Genomic DNA, 23,251 nt, shown 5'->3' on the forward strand with positions numbered 1-23,251 from the left:
GCTATGGGTCTATAGTCATTTAGGCAGGTTACCTTTGTGTTCTTGGGCACAGGGACTATGGTGGTCAATGTGTTGTCATGCTGTTATAGGACCATCCCCCATGAGGAGCTGAGCATAGGCCTAAACCATCCATACACGCCTCTAGCGAACTCGACTTTGTTCCATGTCGTGTGTTTACTTAATATAGCCTACAACATCGGATGTCTATGGTAGCCAAGGCCTACCTTCATACATACACATTCTGAATTTGATCATGTTCAGGTGAGTTCATTTGGTCAAAGTAGGAAGCTTAGTATAAATGGCCGCATATTTGAATTTACCGCTGACATGACAAAGATAGACGGATTTTAAACCAACCACGTTGGAGATACTAAGTACGTTCACCCAATCAAAATAAATATTTCCTCGAAGGCCCCGCGATAGGGGCGGGATTCAATTGACGTTTGTTCTGATAGTTTTGTTGTACTGACGCTGTTTGTTATTTGATAGAATATCAGTTTTGCCAGGCAATTATTGCAATCAAAGGTATACCATTTGCTACGCTAGGATATTGAAAGTTTGCGACTTTTCACATTGATTTTTGTTTCGGGCTTTAAATGGAGAGGGGGACAGGCTATTTACCAATAGACTAACTCGTCTTAATTCCTATTAAATAAATAATGGACAGATTTTTTTTTAAAGGAAGGAAACATTTCACCACAGGTTATGTTGATTTGTTCCCTCTTACCCTCCAGATATTGAGCAAATAAGTATTGGCTAAGCAAATCACTGACTACACAGTATTATTCTCGGGCACCGTACGAGAATAACTGTAGCCCTCTCGTTTGCTACAAATAATATTGAAAAGGGAAGAAATCATTATTCGGATTGGTTATAAATGTATATTAAGTGTTGTCGACGTTATTTGAGGTGCAATTCAAAGACGGAGAAGAAGAATAGAAGTGTCAGGTGATTTCATCAACGCGAGGAACCATCTGGTGATTGCATCGCTAAGTTTACCCTGCTCCTGCGTGTTATCCCTAAACTCCAGTGGAAGCGAGAAGGTAAGAGCCGTTACAATGTAACGTATCAATGTGCTATAATGATTTTTGGTTAAATAGAAAACGTCAATTTGATACGAGTATTTTCATTTTATCAGCCGAACAAACAATTATTATTCCTACGTAGTCGTAGGCTACGCAAACGCTTTGCAATGGTCATGGAAGGATTTGTGTGCCAGTGTTTTTTTTTTTTTACTGAGTTGGTGTAATTTGATGGCACTCAATTGTAGACTAGTAAAATTTATATTTTATGTAAAATACATTCGATGAACAAATTATGAGTAGCCTAACGACATCTATAGATTGCAATAGAGTAACGTTGGCTACAGCTTTGTCCCCTTGAGTGACAGTTCTGTTTCATATATCATGCAAACCCATGTCGTATGTTTAATGAATATAACCTACAAAAAAAGATATGTAGTTCACTGCCTCATGATTCTGCATATATAAGAGCACACAAGTCATCTATTGTGGAAAAGTTAAGTGCCTCAGTCTGCCCGTGGCACCAACAATAGACTACCTACAGGTAACTGCAAACATAGTGTCTTAATAGGGCGTTGGGCCACCACGAGTCGCCAGAACAGCTTCAATGCGCCTTGGCATATATTCTACAAGTGTTTGGAACTCTATTGGCGGGATGGGGTCACCATTCTACCACGACAAATTGCATAACTATTTGTTTTGTTGATGGTATCTCGGGCCCTGCTCCAGAATCTCCCATAAGCGTTGAGCTGGTGACAGATGCACAACCTTTAAATCCCCATTGCTCATTTGGCTGCGTTTACACGGGCAGCTGAATTCAGATCTTTTTCCACTAATTGCTCTTTTGACTAATCACACATTTATCAGAGCTGATCTAATTGGTCAAAAGACCAATTAGTGAAATTATCACTGATCTCTTTAACCATGGTAGCCAAAATAATGGGCGACTAGGCATTTTTAAAGGTGACCCTAAGCGTGGGATATCAATTCATTCATGAACCACACCTGTGTGGAAGCACCTGCTTTCAATATACTTTGTTTCCCGTATTTACTCATGTTAACTTTATTTTGGCAGTTGCCTGTTCCATCTTTGCAATAATTCTAAATAATAATAATGTATTTATGCTAACCTTTGACAATGCAAAATACAGCGAAGTGACTTTATTTATAGTAACAAATGTGGTGGTAAACTTTGAATATTTATTAGATGGATAATAATGTAAAGTTGATAGGCGTAATCAATCATCTTATTTAACAATAACATATTTTATGGCATGATGTTGGTATTGACTTTATGAAAGATGAGCAGCAGGATATGTCATATTCGCCACATAGGACACCTGCCATGATATTTTTGAGATGCCTTAGGACCTCAGTTTTTCCAAGATGTAACACATTAATGTGTTATTTAATTTATTTTTTGCTGCTGTGGATTGAACTGTCAATCATTTCCCTCTGCTTTTGTTTTTCCTTATTGAGTGAGTGAGTGAGTGGGTATCCACGGTGTCTAATTTCTTCTCTTGTAATTACCCAGTATGGAAAAGGGGGCACTTGCGAGTTGCTGCTCGAATTATTTGTGAGGGGGTTGATTCCCTCTTATGTGGCTCTCCTCTTGAGGCCTGAACACCCTTTATGAACATTGATAGGTCTAATATAATGAAATGCATGCGTATTGCCACAGAGGCATTTGATGTGTTCAATTCTGTTGATATTACTGCTGTAGAGAAAAGCGATTCAGTTGGATGGAATAGACATTTATTGGCCATGCAGTGTTGTATGAATGAATATAAATAGCTTCTGCAGTCAATCACAAGGTCGTGCTCTGGAGAGCTGTTGCTCTCAGTGGCATTTAAAAAAAATTCAGATTCTCAGATTTATATACAGTGGAGTCTGAAATTGACACCGTTAATAAAGATGAGTAATAATGATATAAAATAAATAATTCAAATACTGAGCTACATTATATGCTAAAACAAATGGGGACATTGTTTTATACGAATACAATAGCTCAGAGAAATAGATTTTCTTTTAACAAGATCAAAAACAAATCAATGGTAGGCTTCAAAATGATTTATACCCCGGAATATGTTTTATAAATAAAGCATTTGCAAGTTTAGTATTTTGTCCTATATTCTTAGCACACAATGACTACATCAAGCTTGTGACTCTACTAACTTTTTGTATGCATTTGCAGTTTGTTTTGGTTGTTTCAGATTTTGTGCCCAATAGAAATGAATGATATCATGTGTTGTAATTTTATTTTTTATTGTAATAAATGTTCCTAAACACTTCTATCGTAATGTGGATGCTACCATAATTACAGATCATTTTGAATCATGAATAATGATTGAGAATGTTAGAGGGCCTAAGATCAAACCCCCAAACAGTGTTTAACATGTCATCGCATTTGCTAGTGTCATAGAGCAGTAGAGTAGAGGCACTTTTTATTTTTTTGTAGCCTAGGTTCTGGGAAAAATGTGGCCTTTTTATGAATGTGTTTCATGCAATTTTACTTCATTTTACATGACTAGAGACTTTGTCTGAATCTTTTTTAATACTGCACAAATGATCAAAATGGCAGGCTACTTTAACACAGAAACTGAAAATCTGAGATGAATAGAAATGACCTTGTCTGTACTCCATCAATAGCCGATGTGTGGAAACAGATATTGAAGGCTACATTATAACAAAATTATAGTCCTAAAAAAATGCTTTACAGTTTAACTGGCTCACCCAATGATGCTCGATGGTGATGGCTGATGAGCTCATGCCAAAAGCCTTTCTCTCTTTTGTAAAACAATATTTAGAAGTTTATCAAATATTTTGGTAGCCTACAGCATAGTGTTCTATTTTCAGCAGGAGCCATTTGCTTTCCAACCTGTGTTTTCTCTCGATTGTATTTGAAATATTGTGAAAGGCCTGTTTGTCTTAGTGCTGTTTTTTCATTGACAGATTTGCTGCACATTCCCGACTGTAGGCTATTCCTTGTTATTGGGCTACAATCCACAACTAGGCTATTTTAAAAAATAAGCTATTGATCCTTTGTGGATAAATTATAAGCCTTCTTGTGGTGTTTTGCAAATGTATGGTGCATTTGGAAAGTATTCAGACCCCTTACCTTTTTCCAAATTTTTTGTTACACCCTTATTCTAAAATGTATTAAATAACACATTTCCTCATCAATCTACACACAATACCCAATTTAAAAATAGTTCTTTAGAAATGTGAGCACATTTATTAAAAATAAGATACTTTATTTACGTTATTATTCAGTCCCTTTGCTATGAGACTCGAAATTGAGCTCAGGTGCATCTTGTTTCCATTGATCATCCTTGATGGTTCTACAACTTAATTGTAGTCCACCTGTGGTAAATTCAATTGATTTGAGATGATTTGGAAAGGCACACACCTGTCTATGTAAGGTCTCACAGTTGACAGAGCATGTCAGAGCAAAAACCAAGCCATGAGGTCGAAGGAATTGTCTGTCGAGCTGCGAGACAGGATTGTGTCGAGGCACAGATCTGGGGAAGGGTACCCAAAAATGTCTACAGCATTGAAGGTCCCCAAGAACATGGTGCCGTCCATCATTCTTAAATGGATGAAGTTTTGAACCAGCGAGACTCATCCTAGAGCTGGCCGCCTGAGTAAACTGAGCAATCAGTGGGAGAACCAAGGACCTTGGTCAGGGAGGTTACCGAGAACCTGATGGTCACTCTGACAGAGCTCCTGAGTTCCTATGTGGAGATGGGAGAGCATTCCAGAAGGACACCCATCTCTGCAGCACTCCACCAATTAGGTCTTTATGGTAGAGTGGCCAGACGGAAGCCACTCCTCAGTAAAAGGCACATGACAGCCCGCTTGTAACTAAAGGACTCTGACCATGAGAAACAAGACTCTGGTCTGAGGAAACCTGGCACCATCCCTACGGTGAAGCATGGGGGTGAAGCATGGGGGTGGTAGCATCATGCTGTGGGGATGTTTTTCAGCGGCAGGAACTGGGAGACTAGTCAGGATCGAGGGAAAGATGAACGGAGCAAAGTATAGGGAGATCCTTGATGAAAAGCTGCTCAGGACCTCAGACTGGGAGAAAGGTTTAACTTCCAACAGGACAACGACCCGAAGTACACAGCCAAGACAACGCAAGAGTGGCTTCGGGACATGTCTCTGAATGTCCTTGAGTGGGCCAGTCAGAGCCCGGACTTCAACCCAATCGAACATCTCTGGAGAGACCTGAAAATAGCTATGCAATTGACGCCCCCCCATCCAACCTGACAGCGCTTGACAGATCTGCAGAGAAGAATGGGAGAAACTCCCCAAATACAGATGTGCCAAGCTTGTAGTGACATACCCAAGAAGACTCAAGTCTAATTGTTGCCATAGGTGCTTCAAAAAAGTACAGAGTAAAGCATATGAATACTTATGTAAATGTTTTTAATTGTAATACTTTTGCAAAAGTGTCTAAACCTGTTTTTGCTTTGCCATTATGGGGTATTGTGTGTAGATTGATTGGGGGGAATAAAAAAAAAATATCAATTTTAGAATAGCCTGTAATGTAACAATGTGGAAAAAGTCAAGGGGTCTAAATATTTTCAGAATGCGCTTTATTTCAATTCATAAGGGGTGCTTCTGTTCCTTCAGAACCCTTCGCGCGGCCATCATTTTATCAGGAAATAAATGAAGTGCAACACTGGCGAGATGAGTTGCAGGCTCATGTCTATCAGAGCAGAGAGCGATCATAGAAAGTGAATCTCATTCTAGTTATGTGAGATACTGGCACGTTTCTCACACAGACACGCTTTGGTCTCCAACAGGTTACAATGTTGCGCAGACCATAAACCCAGGCTGGCCCAACGCAAATCAACTTAGGCTCGGGCTGAAAATCTACTTTTTTACCTTTTGTTAATTCTGCACTTACAAAAAAAAATGTTGAGGCAACTCTAATGAACTTTGATCTATTCTGTGAAAAGTTCAAATAATTGTTCATGACTTGAGGTACCAAATGGGTGCCGGAACAAAGCAGTCCAAAACAGAGAGGTGCAGGATCTGGCTCAAATTAAGCAATGGCACCAAGACATTCTAACCTCCCTCCATTTCCAATAACATGGGAGGTTAGCATGTCTTGGGGCCATTGCTTAATTCTGAAACGCAACCGAAACGAACTGCAAATGCATCCAACATGTTTGTGGAGTCACAAGCTGGATGTAGTCATTGCGTGCTAGGAAACCAAATACGGAACTTTTGACTACTTAAACAAATATTTAGGTGTCAATTTTGACCCCTAACTTTATTAGATTTGTTTATTTTTTTGTTAAACAATATCTGAGCAATTTGGATAATATAATCCCCTTTTCTTTTTTTTTGCGTTGAATGTAGCTCAGTGTTTGAAATATTTTATACAGTCATTATTGCTCATCTTTATCAAGGGTGTCAATCATTTCGGACCCACTATGTGCAACGTCACTACTCAATGCATGGAAATAATAGTTTGTGTTTGTCACAAGTTCTACACATGGATTAGAGCACTCGTATGCAACCAACAATGGATGGATGTTATTGGTTCAACTCGAGTGCTGTCTATTTATTTAATAGATAAACATGTGCTACATTAATAATGCCTCAAAGGACCCATCAGCAAAATTATTGTTTTTGTTGTTTGCCATATATCTAGCAGTGAGTGACAATATCCTGGAGTCTTGGCTACCATGGATCCTAAGTCTGCTAGATTTGACAAAACAATGCCTAGCTCCTGTCAAGGCATCTGTCAGTGTTCAGCTGCCATTTCTGACCCGACGATATCTCATCCCACATAGGCCTTCTATGTTCCACTTTGTCAAGGTGATTCTATTAATATTTATTCCATTGATGCAGCTGTCTTGTATCATCCCTGATTTTCTAAATATTCTATTTACTCTGTTTTGATTTTGTTAGGCTATATGCTGTTCAGTGGGAACGTTATGGCTGCATCTCAGTGTCCGGGTAATAATGAGAGTACTTGATTCGCGTTAGAATGGTCTTTCAGCCTGGGCTGTGAGGAAGTTCTAATTGAGATAGAAAAGAGAACCCTAATGCTCAGTGTGATCTCCCATGCGTGGCCTACTTGGCGACAGCTATGTTGAAGTACTGTGAATGTTGAATGGGGAAGGTGACAGTTAATACATTTTATTGATCACGTACATGGTTAGCATATGTGAGTGTAGTGAAATACTTGTGCTTCTAGTTCTGACTATGCAGTAATATCTAACAAATTCACAACTACCGTATAAACACAAATGTAAAGGGATGACTAGAATATGTACATATAAATATATGGATGAGCGATGGCGTGCGGCATAGGCAAGATGCAGTAGATGGTATAGAATACAGTATATACAGGAGATGAGTAATGTAGGATATGTAAACATTAAAGTGCCTTTATTTAAAGTGACTAGTGATACCTTTTATTAAATCCATTTATTACATTTATAAAAGTTACAAGAGATTTGAGTCTGTATATTGGCAGCAGCCACTCTATTAGTGATGGCTGCTTAAAAACAGTCTGATGGCCTTGAGATAGAAGCTGTTTTTCAGTCTCTCGGTCCCAGCTTTGATGCACCTGTACTGACCTCGCCTTCTGGATGATAGCGGGGTGAACAGGCAGTGGCTCGGGTGGTTGTCGTGTCTGTATTTTGGGCCTTCCTGTGACATCGGGTGCTGTAGGTGTCCTGGAGGGCAGGTAGTTTGCCCCTGGTGATGGGTCGTGCAGACTACATTGCCCTCTGGAGAGCCCTGCGGTTGCGGGCGGTGCAGTTGCCGTACCGGGGGTTGATGCAGCCCGACCGGATGCTCTCGATTGTGCATCTGTAAAAGTTGGTGAGTGTTTTAGATGACAAGCCAAAGTACTTCAGCCTCCTGAGGTTGAAGAAGCTCTGTTGCGCCTTCACCACGCTGTCTGTGTAGGTGGACCATTTCATTTTGTCCGTAATGTGTACGCCGAGGAACAATCCATCTTCTCCACTACTGTCCTGTGGATGGGGGAGTGTGCTCCCTCTGTTTCCTGTAGTCCACGGTCATCTCCTTTGTTTTGTTGATGTTGAGCGACGGTTATTTTCCTGACACCACACTGAGGGCCCTCACCTCCTCCATGTAGGCCGTCTCGTCGTTGTTGGTAATCAGGCCTGCCACTGTATTAGTGTCTGCAAACTTGATGATTGAGTTGGAAGCATGCATTGCCACGCAGTCATGGGTGAACAGGGAGTACAGTGGAGGGCTGAGAACGCACCCTTGTGGTCAGCTGATCAATTAGTAATGGGGATGCTTTACCGAAATCAATCAATAGTGGGAAACAATGCAATGATGCATTCTCAGTGTGCGAAAATAGAATGTTTAATAGTATGCAACATTTAGAAAATGGAATATGGCTTAAATGCCAGGATGTTATTTATACTTGTTTTGGCTCTAAATATAGTAGATTTCTTTGCTCACTTTTCCACAATGCATTGGGAGAGTGTGGGCTGTGAGTGATAGGCCATAGTTCTTTTCAAGTTACCCCCAAACACAACTATGCTACTTAATTGGGAAGATACCTGAATCTTCTGCGGTGGTGTTCAAATGTAAGCTGTCGTTTTTGTTGTTCTTAAAGGATCACTGCACTGCATTGCATCTTGCTTTGCAACTTATGCTACGTTTTGTATAGACTCCATTTATTTAGCTTACTTTCTCATTGCTGGATACTGTGCTGAATAGCCTGTGTGAATCCTACACTGACGTGAATCTAACTCTGTATCATCATTTTTTGTATACTTCTGTAGCTATTGCTTAATGGTAAGTCCATTCCTGGGAAAATGGTAGTGCCAAACAGCAACTATTTTAGAGAGGCTTCATAGAATGTGTAATGGAAATTTGTGCAGCACATTGACTCGGTACCGGTACCCCTGTATATAGCCTCGTTGTTATGTTACTTTTTGATATTTTATTTTTTGACTTTAGTTTATTTAGTAAATATTTTCTCAACTCTATTTCTTGAACTGCATTGTTGGTTTAGGGCTTGTAAGTAAGCGTTTCACGGTAAGGTCTACACCTGTTGTATTCGGTGCATGTTACAAATACGATTGGATTTGGAATGAGTCCTGCATCGAGCAAGTGCTTTAGCCCTTGGCGGTTATAAGGGGGATCTCGCCTAAAGAGGTTCATCCTTGAAAATGATACAAAGAAAAGCCACCTATTACTATGAGCCAGTGTCTATCTAGCTGGCCATCTACTCCAATAATATTGTACATGTCTGACCTAGGAGCAAAATCATGTCGATTATTACATTGCCTCAACTTGCATGCATATTTGGATGAGTAAATAACCTACAGTAACACCACACTCTGCTGTCTCTGTAGTATGATTGATTAAAGTACAGTATCTTACTGGGGAGATGAATCTCTGTCAGTGCTGTAGGCAAAGGTTTCTGTGATGTGACTGCCCGTGTAGTGCGAGAGGGAGGCCAGGTCCAGAGTGAATGCCTCTTTATGCTCCTGGCTGACACCTGCTTGGCTGGGGGGGGGCAGAGTTGTGCTTCTTCCTCCTGTCCTATTTGCTTGGTATGCTCCTTCAATAAACCCTTGGCACTGGTCTCCTCTCCCTCCTGCGAAAGGGAATAACTCTCCAGGTCTTTGTCTGGCCAGCCCCAGCACACACAGCATAGCCCCAGGACTGTGAGGCTTTTTTGATTGTTAGCTGTCTTGGGTTAAATATAGAAGTTTATGAAGGATAGGAAATATGGGGGTTACTAGCTAGGGAATGAAGAAGTACTCTGGTGTTGTAGTCTTATGTTTTCCAAATAATTTGGTGTTTTTTGACAAGTTCCCTCCGGTTAATAAAAAAAAAACACAGATTAAAATCAATATGTCAGAAATGGAAAATTAACTTCAGCCTTAAAGTGAATTGCTGGCTCTTTCTATTAACCGTACCATATAAAGTGTACTTTTTGTTTATTTTGTCCAGTGTTATTCTTGTATTTCCATAGCCCTGTGATATAGTGATGGCATGTACTCAAATGCGATGCCAGGGCATGCTTTCAATCATCTCTTCGCAGTCAGACACAAGATGACGTCTGTGCCATAAATTGTTTTTAAACAAGATTTCATGGCATTATTCATTATTCCCCTCAGTGCAGGGATCTTAGGTGGGGATGTGTAATAGAATAATAGTGGGCCTGTTCCACTGTAACATGTTTACTAGCCATTAATCTGCCTCCCTTGATTCCCCCCCAACTCAGGCAACTCAGGGACACTATGCATAAACATAGAGCAATTACACCAAAATCCCTCTGCATCAAGAGAATGAACAAATCATTTTTTGGGGGGTGGGGGATACTGTAAATTCCCTGGCTGATCCCCTCCACCCCAATCTGGCTACAACCAGGAAACAATCAGCGGTGTTAGTGCAGTCAGTCACTGTGCCCTAACACCTTTTCCTGAGGACTTTACCCAAGATGATCTCTGCAGCTGACAACTTCAGGCAGTGGCCTGGATTGATCTTAATTACATCCCCCATGACCTGCTAGTCAGTGGATTGAAATCTCAGCAGCACATATTTTAGTCCCCCACCATGCAGCACAGTCAACATCTGTGCTTAGTGTTGTATTAATTTAGGGCTCGCTGAAGCAAAATGTTTTACAACGGAAAATTAAAAAGCAAATGTTTCCTGTGGTGTTTTATGTCTGGTTGCCACCTGAGAAAATGACCAAACCACTAGATCAAATCAGCAGGGAACCATCTTCTGGTCCCTGCTGTATGGAAGATTAACCCTGCTGGGCCCTGCCCTGCTTTGATTATGTCTGCGAATAAGAGCTGCTTAATTATAATCACTGCAGGGCCATCCTGGGAGGGTAAACACTGGCACGGGTGTGTCTGTCCATCAGCCCAGACACCACACTGCAGCTGAATTTGCAATGTGTCGGTCTCCTGCCCAAGTCCACACCTGCATGAGAGCAGGTAGGTTGCCATGGGTAGTTCAAGTTCTAGACTACCACAATGGTGCCCTACAGTGAACCTTAATGTAGCATTGTTGATTTTAAATATGAAGGCTCAAATGGATTGCATTTTGTAATGGTATTTGGTTGTGGATTTTAGACTTGCATCTCTCCTATTTTGTCAGTTTCACCAGAGCTTGAAAGAGTGAAATTATGAAATGGTTTGAGGAGAAAATAACCTTTTATCATTGGTTTATTTGGGTTGAGAGGTACATAAGTATGCTTTAATGTTCTGCTCTACCATCTCGTTCTGCTCTGTGCATGTAGAAAGAGGGACTGTGGGAAAGATCTCGCCTGTCTGTGTGGACCCACTGGCCCTGTCCTCTGTAGGGTAGGGGCTTGATCCCTGCTCTACCCTAAAGGACATACCACTGGTAAAGACCCTCCAGGAGATTCTTCCAATGTAAAACAGGAAAACCGCTTATCTAGTCTTGCTGGTGTAGCCAGGGCTCTAAATTGGTAATGTTCTTTGTGACCAGGAGTTTATTTCGCTAGTCCCAAAATAAATCTCACTGATAATTGTTGTAATGATGAAAAGACGCGAGTGTAGATTTGATGTTGTCATGGTTGCACTATTCCTACAGTGAAAATGGCTCATTTTTATCCAAACCAGGTCAAAAGATTTGACCTGTATTACCGACGCAACATTTTTATCATCCTATAGGTCGTTATTAATTAAATGTCACTGGTTCAGAACGTTCCATTTGGCTGCCGGGAGGCAAGGAGACCCCTAGCTTCGCTAAAACCATTGACAACTATGTGCTGTTTTCAAGGGATTGTTAAATAAATGTTAAGTATTTGGTTTTATTATCGTCACCTCTTGAAGAGCGTAGTCATAACTACACGTTTCCAATTTATTCCACATTTTAGCTCCAGCAGTTGTACAGCAAGTAACGATATGCTTTTCATCAAACATCAGTTGATCATGTCAACATCAGTTGATAATGTTCAGATACTTGAGGGTGGCTTGGTTGTTGATTATTGCTAGACAACCATTTTCAGGTCTTGCCATAGATTTGTCAAGCTGATAAGTCAAAACTGTATCTCGGCAGCTCCTGAACATTCACTGTCGTCTTGGTAAGCAAATCCAGATTTGTAGATTTGGTCTTGGGTTTTAGGTTATTGTCCTGCTGAAAGGTTAATTCATCTCCCAGTGTCTGCTGGAAAGCAGACTGAACCAGGTTTTCCTATAGGATTTTCCCTAATATATATTTGTTTCATCCTGTAAAACTCTGTAGTCCTAAATGATTACAATCATACCCATAACATGATGCAGCCACCACTATGCTTGAAAATATGGGGAGTGGTACTCTGTAATATGTTGTCTTGGATGTGCCCCAAACATAACACTAAGTTAATTGCGTTGCCACATTTTTTTTGCACTATTACTTTAGTGCCTTGTTGCAAACAGGATGCATTTTTTGGAATAGTTTTGTTCTGCACAGGGTTCCTTTTTACTCTGTCAATTAGGTTAGTATACAATGTCATCCTCAGTTTTCTCCTATCACAGCCATTAAACTCTGTCTTAGTCACCATTGGGATCATGGTGAAATCCCTGAGCGGTTTCCTTCCTGTCAGGCAACAGTGAAGAAGGATGCCTGTATCTTTCTTGTGACTGGGTGTATTGATACCATCCAAAGGGTAATACCATGCTCAAAGGGAAATTCAATGTGTTTTTTATTTTATTTATTTTTATCTACCAAGGTGCCATTATTATTCCCCTTATTTGTGAGGCACTGGAAAACCTCCCTGGTCTTTATGGTTGAATCTGTTTGAAATGCACTGCTCGATTGAGGGACCTTACAATTATATTTGTGTGTGGCACATATATTATGTTACACATTATTATTGCACACAGAGTCCATGCAACTTATTGTGACTTGTTAAGCACATTTTTACTCCTGAACTTATTTAGGCTTAGCATAACAAAGGTGTTGAATACTTAGTGACTCAAGACATTTCAGCTTTTCACTTTTGTAATTAATAAAAAATCATAATTCAAATCAAAGTTGATTTGTCACGTGTGCCGAATACAGGTGTAGACCTTACAGAGAAATTCTTACTTACAATTCTTACTTTATAACCAACAGTGCAATTTAAGTAACAAATGGGTATAAGGTATAGAATAGATAAGTAAAGAAAGGGGGAGAAAAAGAACTAGTAACATTACAGTAGAGAGGCTATATACAGGTGGTACCGGTACAGAGTCAATGTGCGGGGGCAGCGGGCAGGATGCTCTCGATGGTGCAGCTGTTGAACCTTTTGAGGATCTGGGGACCCATGCCAAATCTTTTCAGTCTTCTGAGGGGGAATAGGTTTTGTCATGCCCTCTTCACAACTGTCTTGGTGTGTTTGGATCATTCTAGGTTCTTGGTGATGTGACCAACAAGAAACTTGAAGCTCTCAACCTGTTCCACTACAGCCCCGTCGATGAGAATGGGGGCGTTCTCGATCCTCCTTTTCCTGTAGTCCACAATCATCTCCTTTGTCTTGATCACGTTGAGGGATCGGTTGTTATTCTGGCACCACCTGGCCAAGTCTCTGAGCACCTCCCTATAGGTTGTCTCGTTGTCGGTGATCAGGCCTACCACTGTTGTGTCGTCTGCGAACTTAATGATGGTGTTGGAGTCGTGCATGACCACACAGTTGTGGGTGAACGGAGTACAGGAGGGGACTGAACACGCACCCCTGAGGGGCTCCTGTGTTGAAGATCAGCGTGGCAGATGTGTTGCTGCTTACCTTCACCACCTGGGGGCGGCCCGTCAGGAAGTTCAGAATCCAGTTGCAGAGGGAGGTGTTTAGTCCCAGGATCCTTAGCTTATTGATGAGCTTTGATGGCACTATGGTGTTGAACGCTGAGCTGTAGTCAATGAATAGCATTCTCACATAGGTGTTCCTTTTGTCATGGTGGGAAAGGGCAGTGTGGAGTGCAATAGAGATTGCATCATCTGTGGATCTGTTTGAGCGGTTTGCAACTTGGAGTGGGTTCAGGGTTTCTGGGATAATGGTGTTGATGTGAGCCATTACCAGCCTTGCAAAGCACTTCATGGCTACGGACGTGAGTGCCTCGGGTCTGTAGTCATTTAGGCAGGTTACCTTAGTCCCTGTGCACAAGAACACTATGGTGGCCTGCTTAACCTCTCTTGGGTAGGGGGCAGTATTTTCACATCTGGATGAAAAGCGTGCCCAAAGTAAACTGCCTGTTACTCAGGCCCAGATGCTAGGATATGCATATTTGGATAGAAAACACTCTAAAGTTTCTAAAACTGTTAAAATGTCTGTGTATAACAGAACTGATATGGCAGGCGAAACCCCGAGGACAAACCATCCCCAGTTTAAAAATCTATATTATCTGGTGCGCCTAAATTTCATGTGGTGCTCCTAACCTTTTAAATTGGGAGCGCCAGTGCTACCAAAGTTTATTTTATTTTTAATTTAAAAAAAATTGTGAACTGGGTGTAGCTGGTCTAGCTCAATTTTTGTTGTTGTCATCGTTGGTCGTCTGCCTATACCACCCTCTCAAACGTCCTTTATTCTTCTTTTCTAATTATTCTGCGATTTGCTCTTATCACAGTGGACTGATACTATTACCAGGAGGGAGAGTGTTTTTGTAAGGGACTTTTTTTAATTAGCATACACAGGAAGGAAGCTCAGGACTTTATTGTGGTGCGAGTCTCCCCCTCCCCCACCCCCCAGAATGTGCTGCCAGAATGACTGGGGATTAGCAGGAGCTTAGAAGACTGTTTTGAATACGTTTCAGAAACCTAGCACTCCAAAAATGACTTTGAGAATAATGAGGTTTAGAGACCAAGAACCTCCTAAACTCCATCCTCCATTGTGCATGTGCAGAAAGAAGATAAAACCTTTTATTATGGGCAAAGGGAAGATGTTTGCCCCAGGTGTATCACCTTACACCTGTAAAATGGTCGATAGTGAAGAAAAGCGACAGTGTTGTAGCTCTTGATACAATAGTGAGGAACGATCGCATAGTATGCCTACTATCAACTCATTCATCAGAATGCTTTTCTGTCCCATTGCGCACCAGCGACTCCTGTGGCGGCCGCAGTACACTACTGCCAGGTGTATGGTGTTTCCTCCGACACCATTGGTGGGCGTTGTCAAGAAGCAGTGCGGCTTCGTTGGGCTGTGTTTCAGAGGACGCATGGCTCTCGTACTTCGCCTCTCCTGAGTCCGTACGGGAGTTGCAGCGATGGGACAAGACTGTAACTACCAATTTGGATCCCACGAAAAGGGCTTGTATTTATAGTGCATTTTATTTAGGGGAGAGGGTGCCATTTGTGCCGCTGCCTGTGTCTGTGCCATCACTACCTCCTTGCTCTGGTGTCATTTCAGTGAAGTGAAAGCTGATTAATGTGGAGGTCAGGCGGCATCGCCTCATAAAGGACCAGTCAAATAAAGGCAGGAATTTTTTTTTTCTTCCTCTACTTAAGTGCTGGCAGGAAATATAAAGGGACACTGTCAGAACATGAATGTGGAAGAACAGAGGAAGGGATGCCAGCAGATTCATCAATGCTGGGCTTTGTGTGTGTGTGGGAGGGAGGGTTTGGTGGAGGTTACTAAGGAGGCTGGGACTGGGGAGGGTTTCTATGGGGTGTTAGACTGTGGGGTCTTGACCAGCTGTGATTGAATGATGGCGGGTGCAAGCTGCCTTTCCTGTCTGGACTGCCTGCATTAGCTGCTTGCTGTAGAATACTTCTCCAGGAGAAAGGAGAGAAACTACCGGAATATGGCACATTATGTTGTCCAGTGGAAAGGGAATGGAGGTGGTTCTCATTGTCTGCGACGAGGTTAATGGGGAGATGTCCTCTCGTGGATATGCTCTTCATTTGACTCGCTCATCTCCTTTTTTTCTCTTTCATCCTCTTTCAAAAAACAGAAGCATCTATCAGTCGATCATCTTTCTAACCCTCTAATTTAACGTTGATGTGTGAAGTCTTGTCTCTTGGTGTCTTGACAGTATGTGATGTGCTTATCTTTTAATCTATCAAGTTTTCTATAACTGTTCTGTACTCCCATATATTTCATGTTTTTTGTGGACCCAAGTAAGGGGAGCTGCTGGTTATACAACTGCTAAATGGCGATCCTAATAATCTAAACCATTTTTTTTGTCTTTTTTTTTTGTCTCTTGCGTCCTAGTATATATTTGTTCAGTTGCTGCCTAATGTGTTTAGGCATCTGGCACTCGACTGGAAATCCGCTTCTCTATGCCACCCTATGTTATGTCTGTAATGAAATCAATTTGGGTGCTGCAGAGCTATGCAGCATAGACTGCAGTGCTGCAGTGTCTGAGCGTGTGCGTTTCCAGTTTCCAGATATTCTGCAGAAGCGTACACAGGCCAGGCATGGGAAGACTACACACACACACACACACACACACACACACACACACACACACACACACACACACACACACACACACACACTGTTTAAAAGTAGACGTGCTGAATGAGGTTACTGGAGCTTAGTCAACACCGGAATTCACATGTATTAATTTGCTTAAATTGACAGGGTTATATTTGTAAAAAATTGTTGCTCATTTTGAGTATGTATTTAACCAAGTACAATTCAATACCCACATCCACATTTGAGTCCAGGCCTCGTATTTTAACATACAATACACCTTATTGCGCTTCACGGTTTTCAGAATCCACACTGTAAAATGGGGAATCTCAAGCAGGCTTTCTCAAGGTTTGCTTGTACATACTCCCATTTCTGCTGCGGACGGTGTTTGGGTTAGCAGCAGCACTGCCTCTGGTTTCCAGTGAGTGTACAGAGGCAGGCAGCCCCTTATCAGCAGAGCTGCCTACAGCAGCAGCAGGGCCACAGGCTGTGTTCGAGAGCGTCAAAACCATGAAGTATCATTTGGTAAATAATGACTGACTGAACTACAAATAATACAGAGTTATTTATGAATCAAGGTGATGTCTTGCCTTTTTAAAGTTGGCTGCAATATTGAATGTGCCCACAGAATAGAGCAGACATGTAACCATCAAACCCCAGCCAGCTACTGTGACATAATGAGCATTGATCTGAAGCAGTGTGCCTGTTCTTCTACTCCTCCTATGTAAATGAGCAATTCCAGTCTCGCAGATTAAGCCGCTCTCTCCCCTGCGAAGAAAAATACAGCCTTCCCTGGCTTGATCAGAACTGTTTGATTGTGGTGCAAGCCTGTGCAGGGGGTTTGGTCTGGGAGGCAGGGGAGGGGGGTGTAGCCATGAACCCCAACGCTCAGCCACACAAACCCAGCGGGAGCCCTCGGCTACTGTGGACCCCGGAGAGATGACAGGAGGGAGAGAAAGGAAGGGAGACTGGGAGAGGCAGGGCTGAACTGGTGTCATGGGAGCTAGGATGGATTTCATCATTCAGAGAGTAGGGGAAAGGAGAGGTGGGGGGGCGTCTCTTCCGGGAAAGGGGCTCCGCTTGATGAGGGAAGAGGCGGGGTGGTGGTAACATGCAAGACATTCTTGGCGCCACACCGCTCCGTTACACTGTAACAAGACCATGAAAGATGGGTATGGTGTGGACATATACTCCACACTGTAACAAGACCACGACAGATGGGTATGGTGTGGACATATACTCCACACTGTAACAAGACCACGACAGATGGGTATGGTGTGGACATATACTCCACACTGTAACAAGACCACGACAGATGGGTATGGTGTGGACATATACTCCACACTGTAACAAGACCACGACAGATGGGTATGGTGTGGACATATACTCCACACTGTAACAAGACCACGACAGATGGGTATGGTGTGGACATATACTCCACACTGTAACAAGACCACGACAGATGGGTATGGTGTGGACATATACTCCACACTGTAACAAGACCACGACAGATGGGTATGGTGTGGACATATACTCCACACTGTAACAAGACCACGACAGATGGGTATGGTGTGGACATATACTCCACACTGTAACAAGACCACGACAGATGGGTATGGTGTGGACAAATACTCCACACTGTAACAAGACCACGACAGATGGGTATGGTGTGGACAAATACTCCACACTGTAACAAGACCACGACAGATGGGTATGGTGTGGACAAATACTCCACACTGTAACAAGACCACGACAGATGGGTATGGTGTGGACATATACTCCACACTGTAACAAGACCACGACAGATGGGTATGGTGTGGACATACACTCCACACTGGATTGATGTGATCTTCCTGTGTATGGAGTCCATACAGCGCGTGTCTGTAGAACATTGTTATGTAGCCTGTTCGTTAGATCCCCGTGACACAGTGTGGTTTTAATAGCATCAGCTTGCTAATTCTGCTGATGCTGATGACTGACATGTCCCTCTCCTTTCAACACCAAGCCCCCTTTTTCCCCCTCACTGATTCACCAACAAGCCGATGGTGTGCCCATGAATGGACTAACACGCTGAATAAATTGAGACCGAATGCCACGCCGCTGCCTCAGTGTAGGCATGTGCAAACGCATATTCACATAAATGCACCAAACGTTCCCAAAGAAGGAGTTTAGCTGAAAGGGATTGAATAGTTACAGACTGATCCCGCCGTGCGTGGCAGCAAAGCCCATTTTCTGCCCCCTCCCCTCTCCCTTTTCTGGGTGTCAGCCAATCCCGACGCTTTTATTATTGCGACCCATGACATTCTGTGAAATAATGTAATGGGGCTCTATTAAAGGCTGTGTGTGCGTGTGTGTCTCAAAAGGAGGGGGTGCATTAAAGGGTATGTGTGCGTGTATTAAAGAGTGTATATGTGCATTCCCACATGCCCAGGGTTCCCTTCTCCCACAGAGTAGGAGCAGCACGGTCCTGGTCCCTCTGTTAGCCACAGAATGCCTTACTGGCTCCACCAGACCTAGCCTCAGTGTGAGTCTGTTTGTGCTATCATGCAAACTCGCTGTCACTCAATGTCATGCCATGTTTAGCTTGACAACAGACCCGAAACGAGTCTGAGGTTAATCCAGGCCTTGTGTAGCAATAAAGGGTGTAGCTTCACGTCACCCCACGGTTGTGTTTATTAGGGACCAAATGAAAGAAAAGACTGAAACAGGGAGGGAGAATGCTTCGTCTTGTCCAATAAGAAATGCTAATTGTCATTTTCCATTTCAGACTTTTTTTACAACGGTGTGGCCTTAACACGATCCATCACTTTTTGAACTATGTAATGCTACATCCTCTCAGTCCAACAGGAGCAAGGGCAGTGGATGTGATCGCACTTCTGTTTTCTAGCGTGCCGTATTTGTATGATGGAACTTCATTGCTTTTCATGTTGGCACCAGCTGAGTTGTGATATTTTCCTTTTGTGTTTTGAGATGAAATACTCCTTTTTACTGGCAGCACTTCTGTCTGAAAGATGTTGCTGTTCCCCTCGGATGCCACATCCATTTCAGATATCACTTGGTAGATAATATAAACAGCGGTAGACCTAGTCTCCTAAGTAGGCTTAGATGTCTCACACGCACAAGCTATAAATAATTATGAAATAAGAAATTACCTAATGCATTAAACTGTGTATAATTCTGTAAACAATGATTGGAGTCTCTGCATTGAATTGCCAAATGTGTTTAATGTGAAATAAAAACAGATCTACTTCGTGCTAGCACCATGGTCTACCGTATCGTCTGTGATCCGGCAGATACTATTCTTCTTGGTTCCTAAAAGGAATAATTACAGGAGGCGGGACAAAGGGGAGCATCTAACTATTGGAAATCAGAACTAAAGGAAGTAAACAAAGATGATATCTAGTGCTTAGTAATCTCTCAAGTAAAGTAAGTCTTGGCGTCGAGTAGATGAGTGACGTTGTCCAAAATGAAGTGCACTATACCCAGGTGCAAATATGTTCCGGTCAGATACACTACACATTTCCACCCCTTTCCTAACTGCGATGGAGCTTTGTGTCAGGCATGGCTGCAGGCCTTCTGACATCCTGCTTATGGTGGCTATATACGATGCCTAAAGTCATTCACCAGCTGCGGTCGACAGTGTCTAGTGATCACTTTGTGGCCACTGACTACAAGGGGGAATGGTTGAAACGGGGGTACTGTTCCCAGTCTTCACACCATGGATAGAAAAGCTCCAACCATTCAAGATATGTTGCAAAAACCTGTAGCTAGTCACCCTAAAGTAATTTTATAACGTTATTTGTTTGCCGTTCCCTTAACAAATTTGTGGTTTTAGCTTAGCTACTACTGTAATGGTAACACTACTGACAGCTTCGTGACGCAATTTCCTTTTTTATTATAACATTACTGATAAGAAATAGTATATTTTCTTCTAGGCATCAGTTTTCTGTAGTGCTGTTGATTGCATAAAATGACATGCCCTAGTTAATTAAGGTCCATGAGTCGGACACAGCCCTAGCCAGAGACCTATAGAGAAATACATGGCTCTGTCACTAGCTGGTGCATGAGTTGTAATGACAACAAACAAGCCCAACCTTTGTACATGATTTCAATTAAAACATTTAGAATATCAGCTCATGCCCTTTAATTACTGACTCTGGTGATGATGTTGGCTGGTATAAAACAATCGCTCGTTCTGTTTATACCTGCCTAGGAGGGAATGGAAGAAAGGGAGGGGTGGTGGAAGAGGCCTGATAATACAATGAAACATAATGTCTTGGATTTTTATCTTTGTTCTATTTCTCTTCTTTTGTATCTTTTACACAGAGGGAACCCAATGTGCCTCCACTCAAATCACCTCCAATAATTCTAAAGTAGGATGCAAGGAAGGACTAATTAGGACTCATTTCTATGGTTTATTTTATTCTGTTACATCTTTCAGAAGATCAGAGAAGCTGTGTGGAGTATTCCAAACAGGCTAAGGACTGGGTAGGGAAGAGTGTCTGAACAGAACACATTCAACTTTAGAACCTGATGGGTCCAGCAGGCTGTCAAGAAGTGGGAAGATCAACAGATAATATACAAAGACCCAGACTTCAAAGTTGACACACCAGACCTACCTCCCAACATCGCCCCAGTTGAAAAACCAAGCAAGGAGGAGCTGCTAACAACTTTACAGCTTAATTTTGCGACTAACTTTAGGTAGCCAAATGATGACAGTGTGATTTTGTGGAATGACATAAATTACATGTCTTGCCATGCATTCATTGGTGGCTGTGTGTAGTGTGACTGCTATGTAGAGCACCTAGAACAGCACCATTCTCTACCTCTGGTGTATTCATTCTGGTGATGTCACGGGCATAGAAATCAGAATGAATAGAATGGGCTTGGAACCTCTAACCCTGGCAATTTGACTGGTCAACTCATGGTACACTTGCAATGGCTGTCTGGTGTTGTCATCAAATGTTATGTCACATGCTTCATAAACTGTAGACGAACAGTGAAATGCATACTTATGGCCCTTCCCGATAATGCAGAGGACGTAATAACACGAAATAATAAAAGTAATAATAAACACACAAGTAACAATAACTTGGCTATATACACGGGGTACCAGCATCGGGTAGATATGTATAGTTGAAGTCGTAAGTTTACATACACTTTAGCCAAATACATTTAAACTCAGTTTTTCACAATTCCTGATATTTAATCCTTGTTAAAATTCCCAGTCTTAGGTCAGTTAGGATCACCACTTAATTTTAAGAATGTGAAATGTTATAATAATAGCCGATTTATTTTAGCTTTAATTTCTTTCATCACATTCCCAGTTGGTCAGAAGTTTACATGCACTCAATTAGTATTTGGTAGCATTGCCTTTAAATTGTTTAACTTGGGTCAAACGTTTCGGGTAGCCTTCCACAAGCTTCCCACAATAAGTTGGGTTGATTTTGGCCCATTCCTCCTGACAGAGCTGGTGTAACTGAGTCAGGTTTTGTAGGCCTCCTTGCTCGCACACAGTTTTTCAGTTCTGCCCACAAATGTTCTATCGGATTGAGGTCAGGGCTTTGTGACGGCCACTCCAATACCTTGACTTTGTCCTTAAGCCATTCTGCCACAACGTTGGAAGTATGCTTGGGTTCATTGTCCATTTGGAAGACATATATTTGCGACCAAGCTTTAACTTCCTGACTGATGTCTTGAGATATTGCTTCAATATATCCACAATTTTCCTTTCTCATGATGCCATCTATTTTGTGAAGTGCACCAGTCCCTCCTGCAGCAAAGCACCCCCACAACATGATGCTGCCACCCCCGTGCTTCACGGTTGGGATGGTGTTCTTCGGCTTGCAAGCTTTACCCTTTTCACCCTTTTTCCTCCAAAACATAACGATGGTCATTATGGCCAAACAGTTCTATTTTTGTTTCATCAGACCAGAGGACATTTCTCCAAAAAGAGCTTTGTCCCCATGTGCAGTTGCAAACCGTAGTCTGGCTTTTTTATGGCGGTTTCGGAGCAGTGGCTTCTTCCTTGCTGAGCGGCTTTTCAGGTTATGTCGATATAGGACTCGTTTTACTGTGGGTATAGATACTTTTGTACCTGTTTCCTCCAGCATCTGTACAAGGTCCTTTACTTTTGTTCTGGGATTGATTTGCACTTCTCGCACCCAAGTACGTTCGTCTCTAAAAGACAACGCGTCTCCTTCCTGAGCGGTATGACGGCTGCGTGGTCCCATGGTGTTTATACTTGCGTACTATTGCTTGTACAGATGAACGTGGTACCTTCAGGCATTTGGAAATTGCTCCCAAGGTTGAACCAGACTTGTGGAGGTCTACAATTTTTTTTGATTTTCCCTTGATGTCAAGCAAAGAGGCACTGAGTTTGAAGGTAAGCCTTGAAATACATCCACAGGTACATCTCCAATTGACTCAAATGATGTCAATTAGCCTATCAGAAGCTTCTTAAAGCCATGACACAATTTTCTGGAATTTTCCGAGCTGTTTAAAGGCACAGTCAACTTAGTGTATGTAAACTTCTGACCCACTGGAATTGTGACACAGTGAAATAATCTGTCTGTAAACAAGGAGAAAAATTACTTGTCATGCACAAAGTAGATGTCCTGACCGACTTGCCAAAACTATAGTTTGTTAACAAGATATTTGTGCAGTGGTTGGAAAATGAGTTTTAATGACGCCGACCTATGTAAACTTCCGACTTCAACTGTATAAATAGGTACAAAGTGAACGATAATCGAGAGTAACGGCAGCGTGATGACTCAAAGTTGGTGCAAGAAGGGTCAGTGCAGATATTAGAAGGTAGAAGTTGTTCAGGGTCCTGTTGCTTCCAGACTGGGCACATCGGTACCGCTTGCCG

At 42.1% G+C, this 23,251-nt stretch overlaps 1 protein-coding gene across 12 annotated transcripts in view; it reads left to right on the top strand.

Moving 5' to 3' along the window:
- Nucleotides 1–447: 447 nt before the first annotated feature.
- The window catches only part of LOC129853467 (splicing regulator ARVCF-like), a 233,760-nt gene continuing 210,956 nt past the window's right edge, over nt 448–23,251 (top strand). For 9 of the 12 annotated variants that reach the window (XM_055919538.1, XM_055919543.1, XM_055919544.1 and 6 more), the window contains exon 1: nt 449–1,043. The gene's annotated coding sequence lies outside the window, so the exon portion shown is untranslated. Of the gene's footprint in view, nt 1,044–23,251 lie in introns of all 12 variants that reach the window. The other 3 variants (XM_055919546.1, XM_055919540.1, XM_055919548.1) reach the window with 2 other exon arrangements.

Source organism: Salvelinus fontinalis, chromosome 4 (genome assembly GCF_029448725.1).
Source record: "Salvelinus fontinalis isolate EN_2023a chromosome 4, ASM2944872v1, whole genome shotgun sequence".
In the NCBI taxonomy this organism is placed as follows: Eukaryota; Metazoa; Chordata; class Actinopteri; order Salmoniformes; family Salmonidae; genus Salvelinus; species Salvelinus fontinalis.